The sequence below is a fragment of the Hermetia illucens genome, chromosome 1 (genome assembly GCF_905115235.1).
Source record: "Hermetia illucens chromosome 1, iHerIll2.2.curated.20191125, whole genome shotgun sequence".
NCBI lineage: Eukaryota > Metazoa > Arthropoda > Insecta > Diptera > Stratiomyidae > Hermetia > Hermetia illucens.
The window spans coordinates 87330406-87349017 of NC_051849.1; the positions used below are offsets into that span (position 1 = coordinate 87330406).

Sequence of the window (18612 nt, forward strand, 5' to 3'; positions counted from 1 at the left end):
CGTTTTGAACGCGTACTTGTCTGGCCCCAAAACAAAAGACACGCGAGAGATTGTGTGGTCTGAAGAGGCTGTCTGCGCGTTCAATAAATCCAGACAGCAACTGGCTGATGCTACACTTTTGGCATTTCCTCATCAAGATGCACCCCTAGCCGTTTTTGTTGATGCCTCTGACATCGCAGTAGGTGCTGCCCTTCACCAAAAGGTGGACCAAGTTTGGCAGCCGTTGAGCTTCTTCTCGAAGCAGTTGAATCCCGCTCAACGGAACTACAGCACCTACGATCGCGAACTGCTCGCCGCATACCTGTCCATCAAATACTTCCGTTTCTCCCTAGAAGGCCGGCCGTTCACAGTGTTCACGGACCATAAGCCTCTCACGTTCGCTTTGAAACAGAAGCCCGACAAAGCGTCCCCTCGTCAGCTTCGACACCTGAGCTTCATAAGCCAGTTCACGTCAGACATCCAGCACGTGTCCGGGAAGGACAACATTGTTGCTGACGCTTTGTCTCGTGTCTCCGAAGTCAACATCCCCGCCTCACTCGATTTCTCGGCTATTGCCAAGGCGCAAGAGGATGACGCAGCACTTCAGAGCCTCAAGTCCAACCCCAAATACAAATTTCGGGAGTTGCCCATCTTCGGCTCAAACCTCTCGCTCTGCTGCGAAGACTCGGAAAAGGGACCTCGGCGATACATTCCGGCCACATTTCGCAAGGAAGTGTTCCACGCAGTTCACGACTTGGCGCATCCCGGCATCAGGACAACAAACCGGTTAGTCACCGGAAAATACTTCTGGCCCTCCATGAATAAGGATATCAATTCCTGGGCCAGAGAGTGCATCGCATGCCAGAAGTGTAAAGTCTCCAGGCATGTAAGGAAAGAAGTGGGCTCATTCCCCCGCACTACCAAGCGTTTCCACACCATACACCTCGACATAATAGGGCCTTTGCGAGACTCGCACGGTTACAAGTATTGCCTCACAATCATCGACAGGTTCACGCGGTGGCCTGAGGCAATACCTCTGAAGGACATTACGGCGCAATCTTGTGCCGAAGCCCTCTGCCGAGAGTGGATACCTCGCTTTGGCGTCCCTGCAGTGATCATCACTGACCAGGGAATGCAATTTGAGTCAACCCTTTTCTCCGAGTTAGGCAAACTCCTGGGTTTTAAACGCCAGCGGACTACTGCATACCACCCGCAGTCCAATGGGATGCTAGAACGTTGGCACCGGACACTGAAAGCCGCCATTATGGCACGCGACGACCCGTCCTGGACTCAAGTCTTGCCTCTCGTCCTACTCGGCCTTCGAACAACCCGCCGAGAGGAATTTGCTGCCAGCCCCGCGGAGCTGGTTTACGGGGAGAACCCAAGACTCCCAAGCGATCCGGTCTTCGACAAGAGATCGGGTCTCACGGAGTCGGGGTTGGTACGTCTGCTGAGGGACAATCTCCGACGCATCAAAGCGCCACCACCCATTCGACACTCGTCCATACCTGCTTGTTCGCCCAAGGAACTGGACACGTGCACGCACGTGCTGATCAGGACGGATGCCGTCCGGAAGCCGCTGCAGCCTCCATATGAGGGCCCGTACCGCGTTCTCGAGAGGGGAGAACATTTCTTCCAGCTCGAGATCGGTGGTCACAAAAAGGCGGTCTCTTTGTCCAGGCTGAAACCCGTGTGCGCCCCGAAGCAACGTCGTGTCCGCTTTGTGGATTAACGGCGAACGAAGTTCGGGGATCCGTCGCCGAAACCCCCTAGGTTTCGTCTGGGGGCGGAGTGATGTGGCGCGGCAGGATCTGCAGCATTCGAAATTTATTTCGGATGTTGCGGATGCGGACGGGTAGATGGCGCTGAACGCGGAAACTCTCCACTCACTCGATTTCAGAACGCACCGGGGGAGTGGAGAGCCAGCGGTAAAAAATGCCGTTGGTTGGGACAGTAAGGACCGCATGGAAATAAGTCGGTCTCTTCTGTATCCAACCGTGGCGCGGAACACTTCGACTCGCGTTTTCCTCGTAAAGTCAAAATATTATAATCAAAAAAATAAGAGTTAAATAGTTAAAGTAAATCAAGTCATATCATTACAAGTCCAACCTTTTCTTTGCTTTCGATACGATCTCGACTTTTCTATTTACTGCCCTCGACACCTAAAAGTTATTACGAAAATTCCCCGGGCAATCTCACAAGAGCGAGCTTGTCGTGCGAACGGACAATGTTCGATTCCAACAGTGAAGATTAATTAAAATCTTTCGCTCTACCTTCATGAAAAATGGGAGAGTAGACTTCCTTCTCGGAGTCAAACAAGGGGAAATCCAACACTACTTAAATAGACTTTGCTCTTGAATAACAACAGTGAAGAAAGGAAAAAGGAATCTATTGATAGATACCTGTAATGTTAACAATTTTCGGACATCCATTAGAAGGCTTCGCTCATTACAACAGAAGGGTACCATCGGAAAAGTTCGTGATAGTCAAAATAGCAGAGCACACACAGCTTCTAGATATAACGCACTGGTTACTCCGCCTTCTTCATTGAACAGATAGATCAAGCTAAAACTAAGAAGTTCGGCAGATCTTTTGCAGACATTACATAATTATTAATTATTATATTAATTATTCAGCCAGTAACACAGCAGAAATATGCTACTAAAAGAGTGGGTTACCATTTAACAGGAAATAAAAATATGATGCTTTCACCACATATCCCAGAAAAACAATGTTTTCCAGAAATTTACGTAGGTACCACCTCAAAAACGAACAATTGCTGATCATGTCAAATGTGTTGAATGAGCGAAGGATAATAGCCATTAATTAATTTAAGAATGAATAATATTCAATCTATGGAGCTAACTCTTAGTCGCAACAGAGAGAATCATAATAGGGAATAACGAAAGGGAAGTGAGAAGTAAAAAAAATCAAAAGTAAATCCATCCATGTAAAGAGAAAGGAAATCGATTCCATTTCAAAATGTCAGAAAAGGTTAACATTCTACAACGAACACAAATAATAAACAATGAACTATCGACCAACACGTAACTGTTTGTTTCAAAATCGGAATTCCTTCAACGTAATATCAAGTTATTATAATTATCACTTTGGAGGCTACATGCTATTAGCCTCGTCTGGAACTAACCTACTTTAACCAGGAGTACTTATCTGATGAAAAAGATATGCAAAACTCCCAGAAATCCCCAATGAATCAAAATCAAATCAATATCAGCATCATTTGTGCAAAATTTCATAAACTGAACAGAAACTTGTTATTTGGGGAAATATCTTAATATATTACATCAACAAAACCGCAAATTAAAATTCCGGTAGGATTTTTTCTATATAATCACCATCTAAAAGTCATTTTGACCATTCGTTAAATTAGGGGTCATTCATCCAAGTTGGAAAATTCCAATCTGCTTAGATCAAAAAGTGTTTGATTAACACTAGAAAATATAATACATCTCTAAGATTAAAACTTTCTTTTTTAACACAAACGCAACTAAGTTTTTTGAATAGGAAGATGAATTCGTGGCGAAGCTGGGCTTACTTTTTGTATAGTTGAACATTTTATGTGATAAGAAATCCCCAGAAAAAAAATCTCTAAATGTTAATGGAATTTCTTTAGGTTTCTATTCAACTTTATTATTGCAGTGAGTTACTTTCCCTAGATAGCTATTATAAAATAATTAATCTTGCAAGAGTCGATTGTTGCGATCAGCACGCAATTTAAGGAGTTAGCTTTACTTCCTTAGAAAACATCACTTTTTAAATACTTTGACTACGCAGGATCTGAAATCATTTTGTAGTATATTATATAAATAACATATAATCCTACCTTTATTTAGAGTAAGTTAAAAGCAAATAATCCAAAATGCAGGTGAATAAATCCAGAGAGAATGCAGCTAAATTTCGTTTTGAAATGATATCTTCACTTCACTCTTAACTGTACGACTGCGTTCTAGTAACTATTTATATTTTCAAATATCACTGAAGCTTTTATATGAGATGATGTGTATCTATTCTTCCCTGAATATGTCACACTTCAATCGAATGCGCATCAAATTTTTTGGATTCGTCTAGAGGACGCAAAAAATATGCACAGTATTCAAGGATTATAGGATTGGAAGCTACTTAAATTGACAGCGAGTGCGAACTGTAGGTGGTAAATTACACAGACCGCGATAGTCCTGTAATTTGTCACCATCCGCCAATTGCAATTACCCTATCAGTCTATATAGCATGTCGATAGGAAGAGTATCCTATCAAATGTACACACATATGAATCTAATATCAAAGAAGTAATTTTTACTTGATCTGTACACTTATAACCGTGGGCAAAGATGTGGGTAGATACGGAAGGACGTCTGTATGCATGTATGACGCATTCCTCTTATTACTAACCCTTCAATTATCTACAGTATACGAGTACTTCAACGTCCTAGCTAAGTATATTATGGTATTGGCTAAGTAAGTCCATACATAGGTTTGTATGGTCGTCAGTACTTGTAAATGGATGTAAGTAGTATTATAAGCTTATTTCTAATACAAAGCACCATACGTACTATGTAATCCAAGTCGTAGTAGCCGTTTTTCCTTGAACTCTTGCATCATTTCTTTTCAAAGAAATTCGGAGAAATCTGCTTCGAAATGGATGGTGAGCTTTGCCTATTATGAAGAAAGACCATAGCGCAGCTGTTGGGACGTTTAAGTGCTAATGTACAATTTCTTTCTTATAAAATTTCGATTCCTGAAAATATTGGAACACAAAGCATTTGTTATGGCACAAGGTTTGATTTTAATTAACGGTTGCCTACTCCATTAATTCAAGTGCCCCTTACGCCCCAGTAGATAGTAGAGTAGGATTCAATCCGTTTTTAAGGTTTTTAATATCGAAAGTATATTATGAAATTAATAAACCCTTCTCGACTCATTACTCGTACCTTAACTGCTGTAAGACAATATGTAATGGGACAAGCAAGAGAGGTACAGATACAACTTAATTTCAACATTCTTTTACTTTGAGATATAATTCGACGAACGTATGAGACTCGATATTTTCAATGCGTACCCTCATACTACGTAGGTAGATCTTTTTGGATTTTTTTCAAATAAAACTAAGGAATGAATAAGATGAATCGTTACACATTCATCGCACCTTTCACAGCGTATTCGTCTTTTACTAAGATACTTACATACTGTCTGGAATGGAGGCCAAGATAAGAAATAAACGTTAAGCTACATAAATGTCACACACTTGTTAACTTTTAAAAATATAAATCAGCGCTTAGTCTCGTTTCTGAAAGAAAATCGCGCAACTCCTCGAAAAGCAAAAACTAAAAATCCAACTTTAGGAAAATTGAATTGGTTATTCAAGTTGAGGCAAGAGAGCTCATAGCTCTCTCTACGGTAGATATTTATAAAAGCGATCCTCGCCAGATGTTGAGCATTTTGTGATGGTCAGATCAGGACTAGTATTATAAAGCGTTTAGCTAAGGAATTTTCCTATGTGACCTATTCCTATATATTTTGAAAGCAAAGTAAGTATATATATGATATATAAGGATTGTTTTTTTACAGGTATTCTGTAAGTCTTCAGGTAGATTGCTTTATTAGTATACGCTCGAAAACATTATTAAAGAAGACACCCCTGTGCTATCATCAAATGCTTCTATTTGAAAGGCTACTTCAAATCGAAGAAAAAATGCATTCGACATTGAAAGACTTTTCTCTATGATATTCAGCAGTCAGACATTGGGCATCTGAATTTTAAATGTTCGCACGAGCACTGATGACACATCAAGTTTAGGACGCCTGAGTCTGAAATAATAAAAACTTGTTTTGAATCGATGCTCCTGAGACTCTTTTCCAACTCTCGTAAGGCTCCAATTTGTTGCGCTTGACCTCTTTCAGCGCCGTTTAACTGTATCCACAATATATGACTTTTCTTTTTCAAACCTTTCTTTTTAAGAGGTATAGACACTTTATGCTGGTGTGAATGGTTAGACCTCCTGACGATGATACGTTGTGTACTCGATGGCTTCCTATAGATGTCGAATTCGAAGCTGTTATTCTTCTTTAGTATTTTGATGTCGAGGTCAAGCGCAACAAATTGAACCCTTACGAGAGTTTTTTCATTTCATTCATTTCTGGAAGATAAGTCTGATTTCGAGAGCGATAATCTCCTCGGTAGAAGGGGATTATGTGACGACGAAACTATCAGTAATAAGGGAAGAAGTGGAGAATGTTGTTGAGAAGACCGTGTAATTATTTATGTGGATAGCTTTTACAGTACAATAGGCTCACTATTGACCGAAATCACTTTCAAATTTCAACCAAATTCAAACCGACTGAAACACCCGTGCCATGTTGTGTGACGTCACAACTCAAGCCACGAAAGTTCAGCGGGCCGGCAACCAGCCGAGTTATTCATAAAAATATAAAACTGTCAAAATTAACTTCCAGCGTAAAATGCAAAGGAGGACAATGAAATATTATTTCGTGCCTTATTGCACAAATAACTCCACAAAAACCCCACAGAAAGTTTTTTGTTTATTCCGAAAGGAGATTTTCGGAAGAAGTGGATCGCCATCATCCGACGGAATCCAGTTTCTTCGGAGTCAGGTTTAAGTTGTGTTTCAATGTGAGTTAACATTTTTTAAACTTTAACTTCAATCTTAATTGATAATATACCATCGCGTTAGCATTTTATGTCACTATTATTCAAATAACTGAAGCGCCGAGTTTCCCATTTTCCGACTTGTCTCTCTACTTCATTGGTCTCAGAAAAAGAATCTGTTTTGTTTAAGTTCAGAGCCTAATTAAACCTGAAAACGTATTTGCTTTTGTATCTGAAGTACACACTTAAAAAGAAATCGAAGAGTGCAAATAATAAGTAAATATGTGATGAAACATCTATGATAAAGTTAACAAAAGGCCTTGAAATACATTCCATTCCATTATCTGCAAAAACAAAGTTAATAATGGTATATTTTTATATTTCAGAAATTTATCAAAAGGACCTCCTTAAGTTTATTCATTCATTTGGCTCGAGCATAAAGAATAATTCAGGAAAGAAGTATGGAAAGTTTGCAAAAAGTTCAACAATTGTTAACAATATTAAAATAGGTCAAAGTTTAAAACTTCGTGTAAAATCAGAGGTCGGAAGATATCATACATAACACATTATATATATATATATATATCATCATCAACGGCGCAACAACCGGTATCCGGTCTAGAAATGAGTTAATAAGGAACTCCAGACAGGTTTTGCGCCGAGGTCCACCAATTCGATATCCCTAAAAGCTGTCTGGCATCCTGACCTACGCCATCGCATCCTCTCAGGCAGGGTCTGCCTCGTCTTCTTTTTCTACCATAGATATTGCCATTATAGACTTTCCGCGCTGGATCAGCCTCATCCTGATTCTGGGTGGTGTTATTATTCGAGCTCGGAGCACCATGCCAACGAGATAGTGATCCGACTATATATTGGCCCCCTATTTGTTCTGACATTCATCAAGGCTGAGATGTGGCGACGTTCCATCAACAAGTGGTCAATTTGGTTGAAAGTGGCCCCGTCTAGAGAGGCCCACGTATGGTTGTGGACCGTTTTCCGCGCAAACCAGGTACTTCCAACGACCATTTCGTGTGACCCTGCTAATTGAATAATCCGCAGTCCGTTATCATTTGTATTTTGGTGTAAGCTATGGGAGCCAACGTATCGCCTGAATACGGGCTCCTTCCCTACTAGGCTGTTAGAATCCCCAAGTATGATTTTGATATCATATCTGGGACAGACTTGGAGGGTTCGTTCTATTTTCTCGTAGAAAGTATCCGTCTCTGACTCTGCAGTCTCCTCTGTAGGGGCATGAACGTTAATGAGGCTTATATTTCTAAATTTATCTCGCAAGCGCACAGTGCATAGCCATTCGCTTATGTTTTCAAAGCCGATAACAGCAGATTTCATTTTTTGGCTGACGGACCTACTCCGAACACATGGTTTACTGGATGGCCACAATAATATATGGTGTAGTGACTCTTCTCCAGGAAACCGGTCCGGGTCAAGCGCATCTCTTGCAACGCTGGTTCATCAGCGTTGTATTGGGACGGGGTATCGACTAACTACTGAGCAGCATTCGGTCTGTACAGGGAGCGCACGTTCCATGAGAAAATGGGCAAATCGTTATTACTTTGTCGTTGCCAGGTTCGCCGTTATGTTATGCGTCCAGTCCGAGGCTCCAGTTGTGGCTTCGTAACAAGTTGTTTTCCATGTAGGCTTGTTAGCCCTACCCAACTCCCAACCTGGAGAACCAGTTGGTACAATTTGTCCCGTTTTTAGGCGCGGGAGAGTAGCCTTCATCCTTCTCCGTCTGCAGCTTTTCGTTAAGAAAGAGCTCCCAGCGGTCATCACGTGGAGGTGGAGATAGAGTTTGGTAGTAGAGCTGTTGGTGTTGGTTCAGCAGGCGTTTCCCAGATTTTATGCTCCATCGTGGGTACTAATTCAGGTTTCGCCCTGGGACCTATACTACCATTTGACCACCAACGTACATCAACGCCACAATAAAATAAAAAGCCTCAGATATGTATGCAAAAGCCCTACGGGAGGTTTTTTATTATTGTTTTAAGAGTTTTCAGAAACAGTAACCCCTATTGAGACGAAGTTTTGTAGAAAAATGGAAACTGTGAATCCCCTCACATGCCGCTAGTAACATCGTTCATGGAGCTTAAGGGAGAGCGACATTTCTCGCGCAGTCTTGACTATACTCGCCTTCCGACCACTCAAGCTGTATGTTGACGTGCGCAGGTAACCTGGTCAAGCTTGTTCCACAGTCGAGAGTCCAATGAGTTTAAATGGTTACTACCAAAAGTCCATTCATTACTCATCTAATACTAAAAGAACTCATGTCGTTGGTTTACGGGTTATATAAACAGTTGTGATGATCGCGGAAATCAAAAAAAAAAATTATTGTATATTCTTTAAGTACACTATCCCAAGAATATTCTCATCAAATTCCATAATGACCTGAGAATTCGATTTCAAGTTATTAGCTAATAATGCGTTATATTACTTCACTACTCCAGCGTAGTTGTGCAAAGACTTTAAACCTTCATCGCCATATATTCTACTTGAAGTCGCACCTGCAAGAGAAGTTATAATGAATTGTAGCCAACATCAAATTGATGTTCTGGAGTCTGCAGAGAGAATACTTTGTGGCCCTCCAATGAATATAAATAAACAAGTTGATTTTTAAAATGAAAAACACAATTTGAAACTTTAAACACGATTTTCTCCAAATCTTTTGCTTTTTCGCTGGACACGATCACTAAAAACTACAGGTCTAGTCAACACCAAACTTTTACCACTTAGTGGGAACTCTTTTAACAAATTTTGTTTTTAAATATAAAAATCGAGACTTTTACCACCAAAAAAGTAAAGATTTTGGTAAAGTTGCCGCCATTTCTTGATAAATTCTTCATTGGGCGACTAGATAATACGATATACTAACGAAAAAATTTTAAAAATTCGGGTTTCGGCTGAATCGTTATGCAGTTATTGTGTCCACCACCAAACCATTCCCCAAAAAATAGCTGTAGATACGCCATTTTAAAATCTTTTTTTCTTGAAAATTTTTTTTACAAATACCTCAGCAATATGTATAAATTGATACTGCTAACTGCTTTTTAATAAATATTTACTAAGTTGTCGAAAAAAAATAAATTCCAGAAAATATCCTCCTATCCTGAAACTGTATATAACCCCTTAAATTGCTCTACCACGATCCAAAAAATAAAGCGCCAAGTGTCACGAGCATATCAAAACCGCTTCGTGTGTCTGTCGGTGTTTATCAAAAGAGTGTCATCTCACCACTCCTCTTTGTTCTTCTCATGGACACTGTCACACGGGACATCCAACCTCCAGCACCCTATACACTGCTTTATGCAGGTGATGGATGGACGCTTTTAATGCATCAAGTGTCATAATTGAGATGTTACTTGCCTCCTTCCCCAAATTCGGCCCCATTTGGCCAGGAGTATGACTCGCTGAAATAGCAAGTTTATGTCATCAGCGCAGTCAAGATGTTTGAGGAAAGATGTTGTGTTTCTTTTAACCCCGCCCGCATCATCAGGGCAGGGCAACATGAAAAACGTCACCGATAACGAGAAGAAATAATATCCTTAACAAAATGCAATCCTGACGAACTCCGTTTTAGACCTCAAATTTCTCTAAGATTTTACCACGTTACATTGTGCAGATGTACGGTACAGATAAAATTAATAATTTGCTAAAATAAATTCATGGCTTTCCAAATGAAATTCACGAGTTTCCAAATGAAATTAGCATTTCCCCAAATCAAATTACATTGAATCTCCGATTTTCTAAATTCATTGCCTAGTAATTCAAAAGAAGAATAAAAAACCACTTTCCTGAAGAATACACCTTTTTTCAGTAATAATGCTCAGTAATGATGCTAATTTGAAAGTTATTGACCTTTGAAAATTGTGCGTTTTGGTTGCCATAGATATTAGCTAATAATTTGAACATTTTGAAGGGCAGTTATACTTTTGCATGGGAGTGCACATATTAAAAACGTAAATTAAAACCGAATGAACTCATTTTACACCCTCAACAGTGAACTGCAGTTTTAAGTTGTAAATAACCGTTAACTTCAAATTGGAATGAGTAAATTCGTAAGCAAGTATATTGCAATGTTTTCATTAAAATTAAAAAGGGTGATAAAAGTGCCAATAACATGGATATTAATAGTGATGCGGAATCAACTATCTTTTTTTTTAAATAACTATTTACTACTGGAGAAGAGACTTGCGACAAGTGTTCTACATATAAAGCCGAGCTTAAACCCTCAAAAATGTTTGCGTTGATTTTGCGTATCAAACATCGTTATCATTTGCAAGTGCGTTTCAATAGCCATACACGTGCAATCAAGTTTAGTTGCGTGATGAATCCACTTGAGAAGGTATTCTCAAAAAGGAAGGAATCTATTCGGCAAGCTCTAATGATTTGATAATCGAGCGAGTCAATTCCGTAACATCAAGAGATTGCACGTCCTTGATATGATGATGATCCGTCCATCTGCAGCAGCTTGATAACAGTTACATTAAAAGTTTCTTAGATGACGTAATAATCTGACCTTGTTCCTTTGACTTGGAAAAAGGTTACTTCATTTGGAAAGTCGTCAATTAAATTTGAAGAAATGTTAATTTAATTTGGAAAAGATTTAATTTGGTTTTAAAAAATATTAATTTCATTTCGAAAATTGTGAATTTCATTTCAAAAATCATTAACTTCATTTAAAATATCGTTAATTCGAAGTGGAAATGCTGTAGCACGTCGCCTTGATAATAGCAATTTCTCCAGAATGTACCTTCTGCACGTCAGATACTCTCTCCCTTCACGCTGTAAAAAGCTTTCTCGAAATCGATCAAGAGTGGGTGAAGCAATAATGGAAACTCCGCGCACTGTTACAAAATCGTCCACAGCGTCTGATGGTAATCAGCGTTTCTAGCGATTGAACGCACCATCCCGGCTACTTCGTTCCACAGCTACCAACACAAAATGGCTGCTTATGGCACCATGATCCACCGCCTCTTAACAATTCCGCTCACTGAGGAAGACTACCTGAGCGAAAAACTCTATATCTTGGACACGGCTATGAAGAACGGGTACCCCAGCTCCACCATAGAAACAATGATTAAGAAACACACCCGAAGGTTAGAACGTAGTAATCTTACTACACTCTATAGCCAACAATCAACCTCAACTGCTCAGAAAAGATCAAGTGTCACCTTCTCAAACTTGTCCAAACACATACAAAGGACATTGAAAAGGTTTGACATACAGCTGGTAGGATCAAGCCGTATCTACCAGCTAAAAACCCAGCTGGCGGGGGAAAAAGATCCAAAAACGGTGGAAGAGATGAGCGGCATCTATAAAATCGCCTGCTCGGATTGCCCGAAGGTATATATCGGGCAGACAAAAAGATTGGCAACCACTAGATTTAGGGAGCACATGAAGGAGGCAGAGCTGGCTGTAAAGCACTCCCGAAAACCCACTAAATCTATGGTGGCAAAACATATGGTCGAATGCGGCCATAAAGTAAGCGCTGATGACTTGAAAGTCCTAAAGCAAGTAAGAAAGACTAACCAACTGGATGCTTACGAAAGCTGGTTCATCAACAAACAACCGGTTGACACTAGGTTGAACTCAGATTTGGGTAACTGCTATTCCCCATTGTTTAGAAAACTATTAAAGTAAAATAATCTCGTCTTGTTTTAGGATTGATAAATTAGCTATTAGGAAGTGAATTAAATATTCTTTTTCAGGACCTAGATATAAGTTTTAAGATACATTAGCTATTAGGTGGTTAAATTAAATATTTATTTTCTTTTTCAGGACCTAGATATAAGTTTTTAGTCGTAATTATAATATCATAGTATAGAGTAGTATAAATAGAACATAATGTCTATAGATGAGCAAACTTGTTTGCACTGATGAAGGGAACAAGTGGTTCCCGAAATATCGGTATTTGCAAGAATAAATACCCACACCAACGAAAAAGAAACAACAAGTTTTATTATTTCAATTGTTGTTTCTTTTTCGTTGGTGTGGATATTTATTCTTACAAATACCGATATTTCGGGAACCACACAAATTGTTGAACTTGTTAGCACTGATGAAGGGAAGTTGTTGAACAACTTGTTAGCACTGATGAAGGGAACAAATGGTTCCCGAAATATCGGTATTTGCAAGAATAAATATCCACACCAACGAAAAAGAAACAACAAGTTTTTATTACTTCAATTAATTAATCGTTGGAAACACCGCATAATTTCACTCAGACACATTAGAAGGCTTGTTTTCATGTAGGGAAGAATTAATTGGAATTCAATCAAATTTGGGCATTATTTGATTTTCATTTTTATTTGAAATTAAAAAGGTTTTAATTTTACATTACTAACTTGTTTTCTAAGAATATGAGCTGTTAAAATGAAAACATTTCAATTTTCACAATTTTGTTTTCATAAATTATGCAAAAAAAGCACCCTTAAAAATATGCTATCATACTACCGGATGTTAGTTCATATTCTTCGTAATTTTATAAAGGATCGTAGCTCCACATTTCATAATAGTCGGCTTTTTACTTTTTGAGTTGGAATTTCCGCAAATGTGAGAAAATCATTTTGACGAAAACGCGTTTGAAAAAAAAAATTGTTTGAAAAGTTGCCTTTTGGATATGAAGATTAAGAAGATTAATTAAGAAAAAAATACAGTTACAAAAAATGCAATTTCAATTCGTAGTAATACTGTGGGTGCTCGAGTCTGAGGCTATATCCGTTAATCGTTTGGTTCTACCCTCATGAAATCCAAAGGAATATGAATTTCGCTTTGGAAAGTTTGCAGCGTATTCTACCTATTGATACATCATCATCATCAACGGCGCAACAACCGGTATCCGGTCTAGGACTGCCTTAATAAGGAAATCCAGACATCCCGGTTTTGCGCCGAGGTCCACCAATTCGATATCAATAAAAGTTGTCTGGCGTCCTTTCACATTAATTTAATTAAATTAATTTAGTCCTGAAAACTCGATCGCAACAATCCATATGGATCAGGGCCTTGAAGTGTGTTAGAGCACTTCATTCAAGACCGAAACGGTACACTACAGTAACACTGTAGGAGGCAATGTGGTCAGGCATTGCGCTCGCCGAGATTATTAACCTAATCGACGGGTGTCCGACGATACAAATTCCACTGCCACCAGTGACATTTGAATCGCAGCCTTCCGTACGACAGCCTTGTGCTCTAACCACTCAGCTATCCGGACTGATCGGCATATTGGTCGTTCATTATAAGTTAAAAATGCACTCACAGAAAACTTTTGAAGAAATTCCGTTTTTTGGGCTTTAAATAGATATAACCTAATTTTACAGAATGTCCTGAAACCGAAAGCTCTGCCACCTTTATCTTTATGTAACAATATTTCCAGTGAAACAATTTGGGCGAGCACATTTCGTGGTTAAATTTGCTATCGAAGCGGTGGACTCAAATTTGCCCACTAAATTCGCAATCGCAGTAATCAGCAGGCAATCTTTACTACTAACAATATCGTAATTTTCACGGTCCGACCACTGCTATAACGGATTTTAATTATTTTAATACGATTTTGGATCGCAATAGTTAACATTCTTCTCTCTCCGTTTGCACACTATTGAAAAAGAAAATTTGTGTTAATAGAAGTGGTGTTACCCTGTAAGAAAATAGAGGTCAATTTTTTTAGGGTAGGCTAATACATTTATGCACAGAGTATTGCCTTCACAATCCTGCCCATTTAAGAACTGGGTAAGGAAATAGTCAATCTCACCATGCTTCCGACTCAGCCACGCACCTAAGTTACCAATGAGCCGCGCAGTCCATTTGCCTCTAGTTTCATTCTGCCAAGAGAGTTGCCACTCATCGAGGGTGCGTTGCGGTTCTTCACGAGCAACCATCTAACTTGGCTCTTCTCCCTTGCGCGTGTACATGGCTTTACGCTCCTTAGCAACAAGGGCAACGGTTCACAGACAGTGCGGTACGCAGACGCCACCTGCAAAGCTCCCCTTCGCTGTACTAGCACGAGACGCTTACGATATACCTCCTTGCCAAAAGTGTCAGCCCATAACTCTGCGTTGTAAAGTAGGGCAGACTGCATTCAACTCATCAGGAAACGGCGCCTGCTAGACGTAAGGTCCCCAACATTTGCCATTAACCTACTTAAGGCCGAAACTCCAGCTGCAGCTGTTTTCGTTTTTGTTTTCATTTACTCAAAAACGACTCGTCTTTGAGTCAAGAATCAGTGCAAGGTACTTTACTGCTAGCTTTGACTCTATCATCGATTCACCGGTCGAAATTTTCTGTTTTAGTCAGTCTTCTGGCAAGTAGGCGACCCTAGGGTGGATTCCTGCACTACGCCCGACGTGAACTCCATCTTCCTCTTACCCTCTAGTTTTTCATAGAGCAAGAAATAGTTCTCCAGATAGTCCCTCAATATCCGTAAGAGATAGCTTGGCACGTGGAAAGTATTGTCTAGTGTCCCTAAAATGTCTTTCCATCTTACTGAATGAAAAGCTCGGCGACTATGTGCCTCCGCTCGCTGAACGGCATCCATGGCGTACCTGACAGCATCAACCGTGGATCTCCCTGCTCTAAACCCGAACTGCCGTGGGGATAAGCCGCCGGCAGGCGTATCACTTCAGTAGATAGAGGTCAATGTGTTTAAAAATATCCAGAAATTTCTAGTAGTGACTAAAAAGCCGCAATTCTGAATTTTTTATTACAATTCCACCAGCAAAGTTATTACTTCTGCGCCTCACAAATAGAAACTTTTGCGTCGACCTATCACTAAAATGACCAACAATTGTTTTTTTACTGCTCCTCACTCCTCCTTTCTTCCTCCCTTGTTATAATACATAGGCAGCTTAAATTAACTGAAGTTTTAAAGATAAGTGTGCCCACACGTGGTATGAAGTAAAGATCTTATTAGCACAGTTGGGCGCTAATTGCCTCGCTGAAATCGAAAAAATATTTCTCCACTTTATGTTATTTTTCCGAATTTATAGTTGCTGTGCACCAAAAGTGAGGGTGTTCAAATGTTTTAGGTTCTGGAGAGTTTTATGTCTACACTAACTACTAAAATGCAAATAGAGCAATCAAGGGACACTCAAATGTACATTAACAATCAAATTTCATTTCATAATTACATCCATCTTTTATAGAAATTCTCTACCTCTGAATTACGTGATCAATATTTATTTAACTGATATGTGGGGGGAATATTAGTTTTATGGAGGCCTCTTGCCGTGATAAAATATGAATATTGGTTACTGTAATCATATAGTATGTGAAAAGCACATTTTTGTACTTATTATTCACGACTAAATCTAGTATTGACCCCCACGTATCATGCGTTTACTTAAATTCTTAGAGAAGATTGCATCCATGTGGTAAAATTGCAGATTCTTAAAGATAAAATTATGATTAATAGCACAACACGAAAAACTATTAGATACATATAGTGCGATAGGGTAGGTGGTAGGTATCAGTGACCGCTCCTAGGAGCCCAATTAGCGCTGTCGTGCGCCGTTTTGATGGCACAAACTCCTAAGACCGTGCCTGCTGCTATGGGAGCTGGGAGGCAGAGTCTAGCCGGCTTGGATCTTCAGAGCCAGCCCGAAGGAAAGCAGCTCTCCTACCCTGCAACTAGAAATCTCTCTGAGGCCCCCAAAGAATGGTTTACCCAGTGTCCATAGCCTGACTCTAGCTAGAGCTGGGAAATCGCAGAGAAAGTGCATGTGGGTTTCCCTTCTTTCTCCACAGCTTGGACAATGCGAGTTGTAGGGTAAGCCGAGCCTAGCGGCATGGTCCCCTATGTGCCAGTGCCCTGTGCAGACCGCCGTAATCTTGAATGCATTTGTATGCGTCTGGCACAGGAGCTCTCGTGATCGGGCTATGTTATAAGCGGGCCAAATTCTCCTTGACTTGGTACAGTGACGAGCTTTCGCTATCTTAGGCCGGCGGCTGCTAGGTAGTGCGAGTAGACTCGGCCCCCGACAGCCGCCAGCGAAACACCGACTGTATTCACCGAAGGGCTGCCAAGAGCAGAGCCTCGCCTGGCCAATCCGTCAGCCCGCTTATTCCTCTCTATGTGTGAACTTGAGCGTGCCGCCCAGACGGTTTAGCGCGTCTCTACACTGTCCCACCAGCATGCAAGATTTCGTCGCTGAGTACAAGGCCTTGATGGCTGCTTGGCTGTCGGTCAGAATATCTATATAACACTTGGGACTCGAATCTCGCTCCAGCCACCAACTGACTTCCAATATCGCCAGTACTTCCACCTGGAATACACTGGCGAAACCTGGTAGACCGCTGCTGTCCAATCTACGTAAAATTTCATCCATTACTAGTAACCAGAGCACCGGTAAGATGGCGCCACCACCCCTTGGCTTGAATCTGTTCACAGCTCTGGTCAAGTGGTTGCCTCCCAGATCCGACTGAATTATCCTGGTATTTAGCATGGATATAATCCAATGCTTGAGATACCCCTCCAATCCCATACCGGTCAAGGCTTCCTTGATGGCGTTGGTATTAAAGTTGTTGAAAGCTCCCCCTATATCCAAGAAGGCAACTACGGTATACTGCTTGTACTGTAGCGGCCGCTCACCCGTGCCAGTTACCTCGGTTTCTGTGAATTTTCCTTTGAGGTAGGCGTACTGGGACTTAGAGAAAGGCGTTCTCTCCATAATCGTCTTTAAGTGAATGCCCAGGACGCGCTCTAGGGTCTTCAGCACGAAAGGGGTCAGGCTGATTGACTCATGACCGCTTTCAGTATGAAAACCACTCATGCGCGTCTGTGGTACGTATCCTAAAGAGATGCAGCTCCGGTAAATCTCTACAATCCACGGCACAACCCTTTCCTGCTGCTTCTGTAGCATGACTGGCATTATGCCATCTGGGCCTGGAGAGTTATATGCGGAGAAGCTGTTTATAGCCCAGCCGATCTTATCCTCGGTAATTACCAATTTGATAGTCTCGCACAGCTGGGGTGGCCGCAAACCCTACAAGCAAGGTTCTGACTCACAGTCCTCCTCGCTGGCGGGGAAGTGCGCAGCTCAAAGGTTTCGCTGGAAGATTCCGTCCAGGAACCTTCCGACTTTTTAAAAAAGGATGGGCTCTTATGTTCCTTGGACAGAATGTTACTAAGCCTCGCGGATTCACTGGTACTTTCGATGTTCTGACAATTGTCCAACCAAGACCGCTTCTTGGCGGCCCTGATGGCCGACTTGTACTTCTTCAGGCAGTCCTTGTACGGCTGCCAAATATAGCAGATGATGAAGATTTTTTTCGGTCAGCTTCCTTTTGGTGTTGCTTCCTCGCGAGAATACATGCTCTAGGTCTATCCGTCTCCTGTACTGTGGAGGAAAACAAGCAGATTAGCCGAGGCGCACTTCGAGTGCTGCAGATTTATCTGCGTTACCCTCAGCATGATCTGCTTGGGTGGGGGTTCGTCAGTCCCCGTCGGACCGTCGATCGTTATCTCCTCCAATTGCTCGTTGACGGCGTCGATTGAATCTAAGTCGTCATCTGGATTTGCAGAGCGGAACACTTTTACCTTTACATTTCTGACTCCGAACCGCACTTTATAGTCGGCCGTTTTGAGTGCCTCCAAAGTAAAGTAAAGGTTGGCTGTTTGTCTAAGGTTCCTGCTCCTGCAGGTATTGGAAGAGCTTGTCCTTATCCATGCAGATCTTCGACAACCAGATGCGAGCGGCCGGTCTCCTGGGAATCTTGTCTAAGAAATGGCCTTGAGCTTTACGCCTACGCAGTTCGTGGCCCGTCGGCTGACTGTTGCTGCGCAATTTTCTTCGGATGTTCCTTAGCCTCTGAGTTCTTGTCCACTCTGCTCCGCTTCTGATCTTGCTCGACCGCGTCTTGAGCTCAATTGCGTTTCAGAGCGATGGGCTTCGCCTTCTGCTCGTCTGCCAGGCGTTTGCTATTGTATTCCTCAACAATCGCCTGGTATTTAGCGAAGTCTTTTTCATCCCACTCGTCGACAGTACCGGCCTCCTTAT

General features: G+C 41.2%; 1 protein-coding gene across 1 annotated transcript in view; it reads right to left on the reverse strand.

Annotated features, from left to right (window-relative positions):
• LOC119651953 (ion transport peptide) overlaps positions 1–3942 on the reverse strand; it is a 132096-nt gene extending 128154 nt beyond the window's left edge. Inside the window, exon 1 of the mRNA XM_038055820.1 lies at positions 3824–3942. The gene's annotated coding sequence lies outside the window, so the exon portion shown is untranslated. The remainder of the gene's footprint in view (positions 1–3823) is intronic.
• Positions 3943–18612: the final 14670 nt, after the last annotated feature.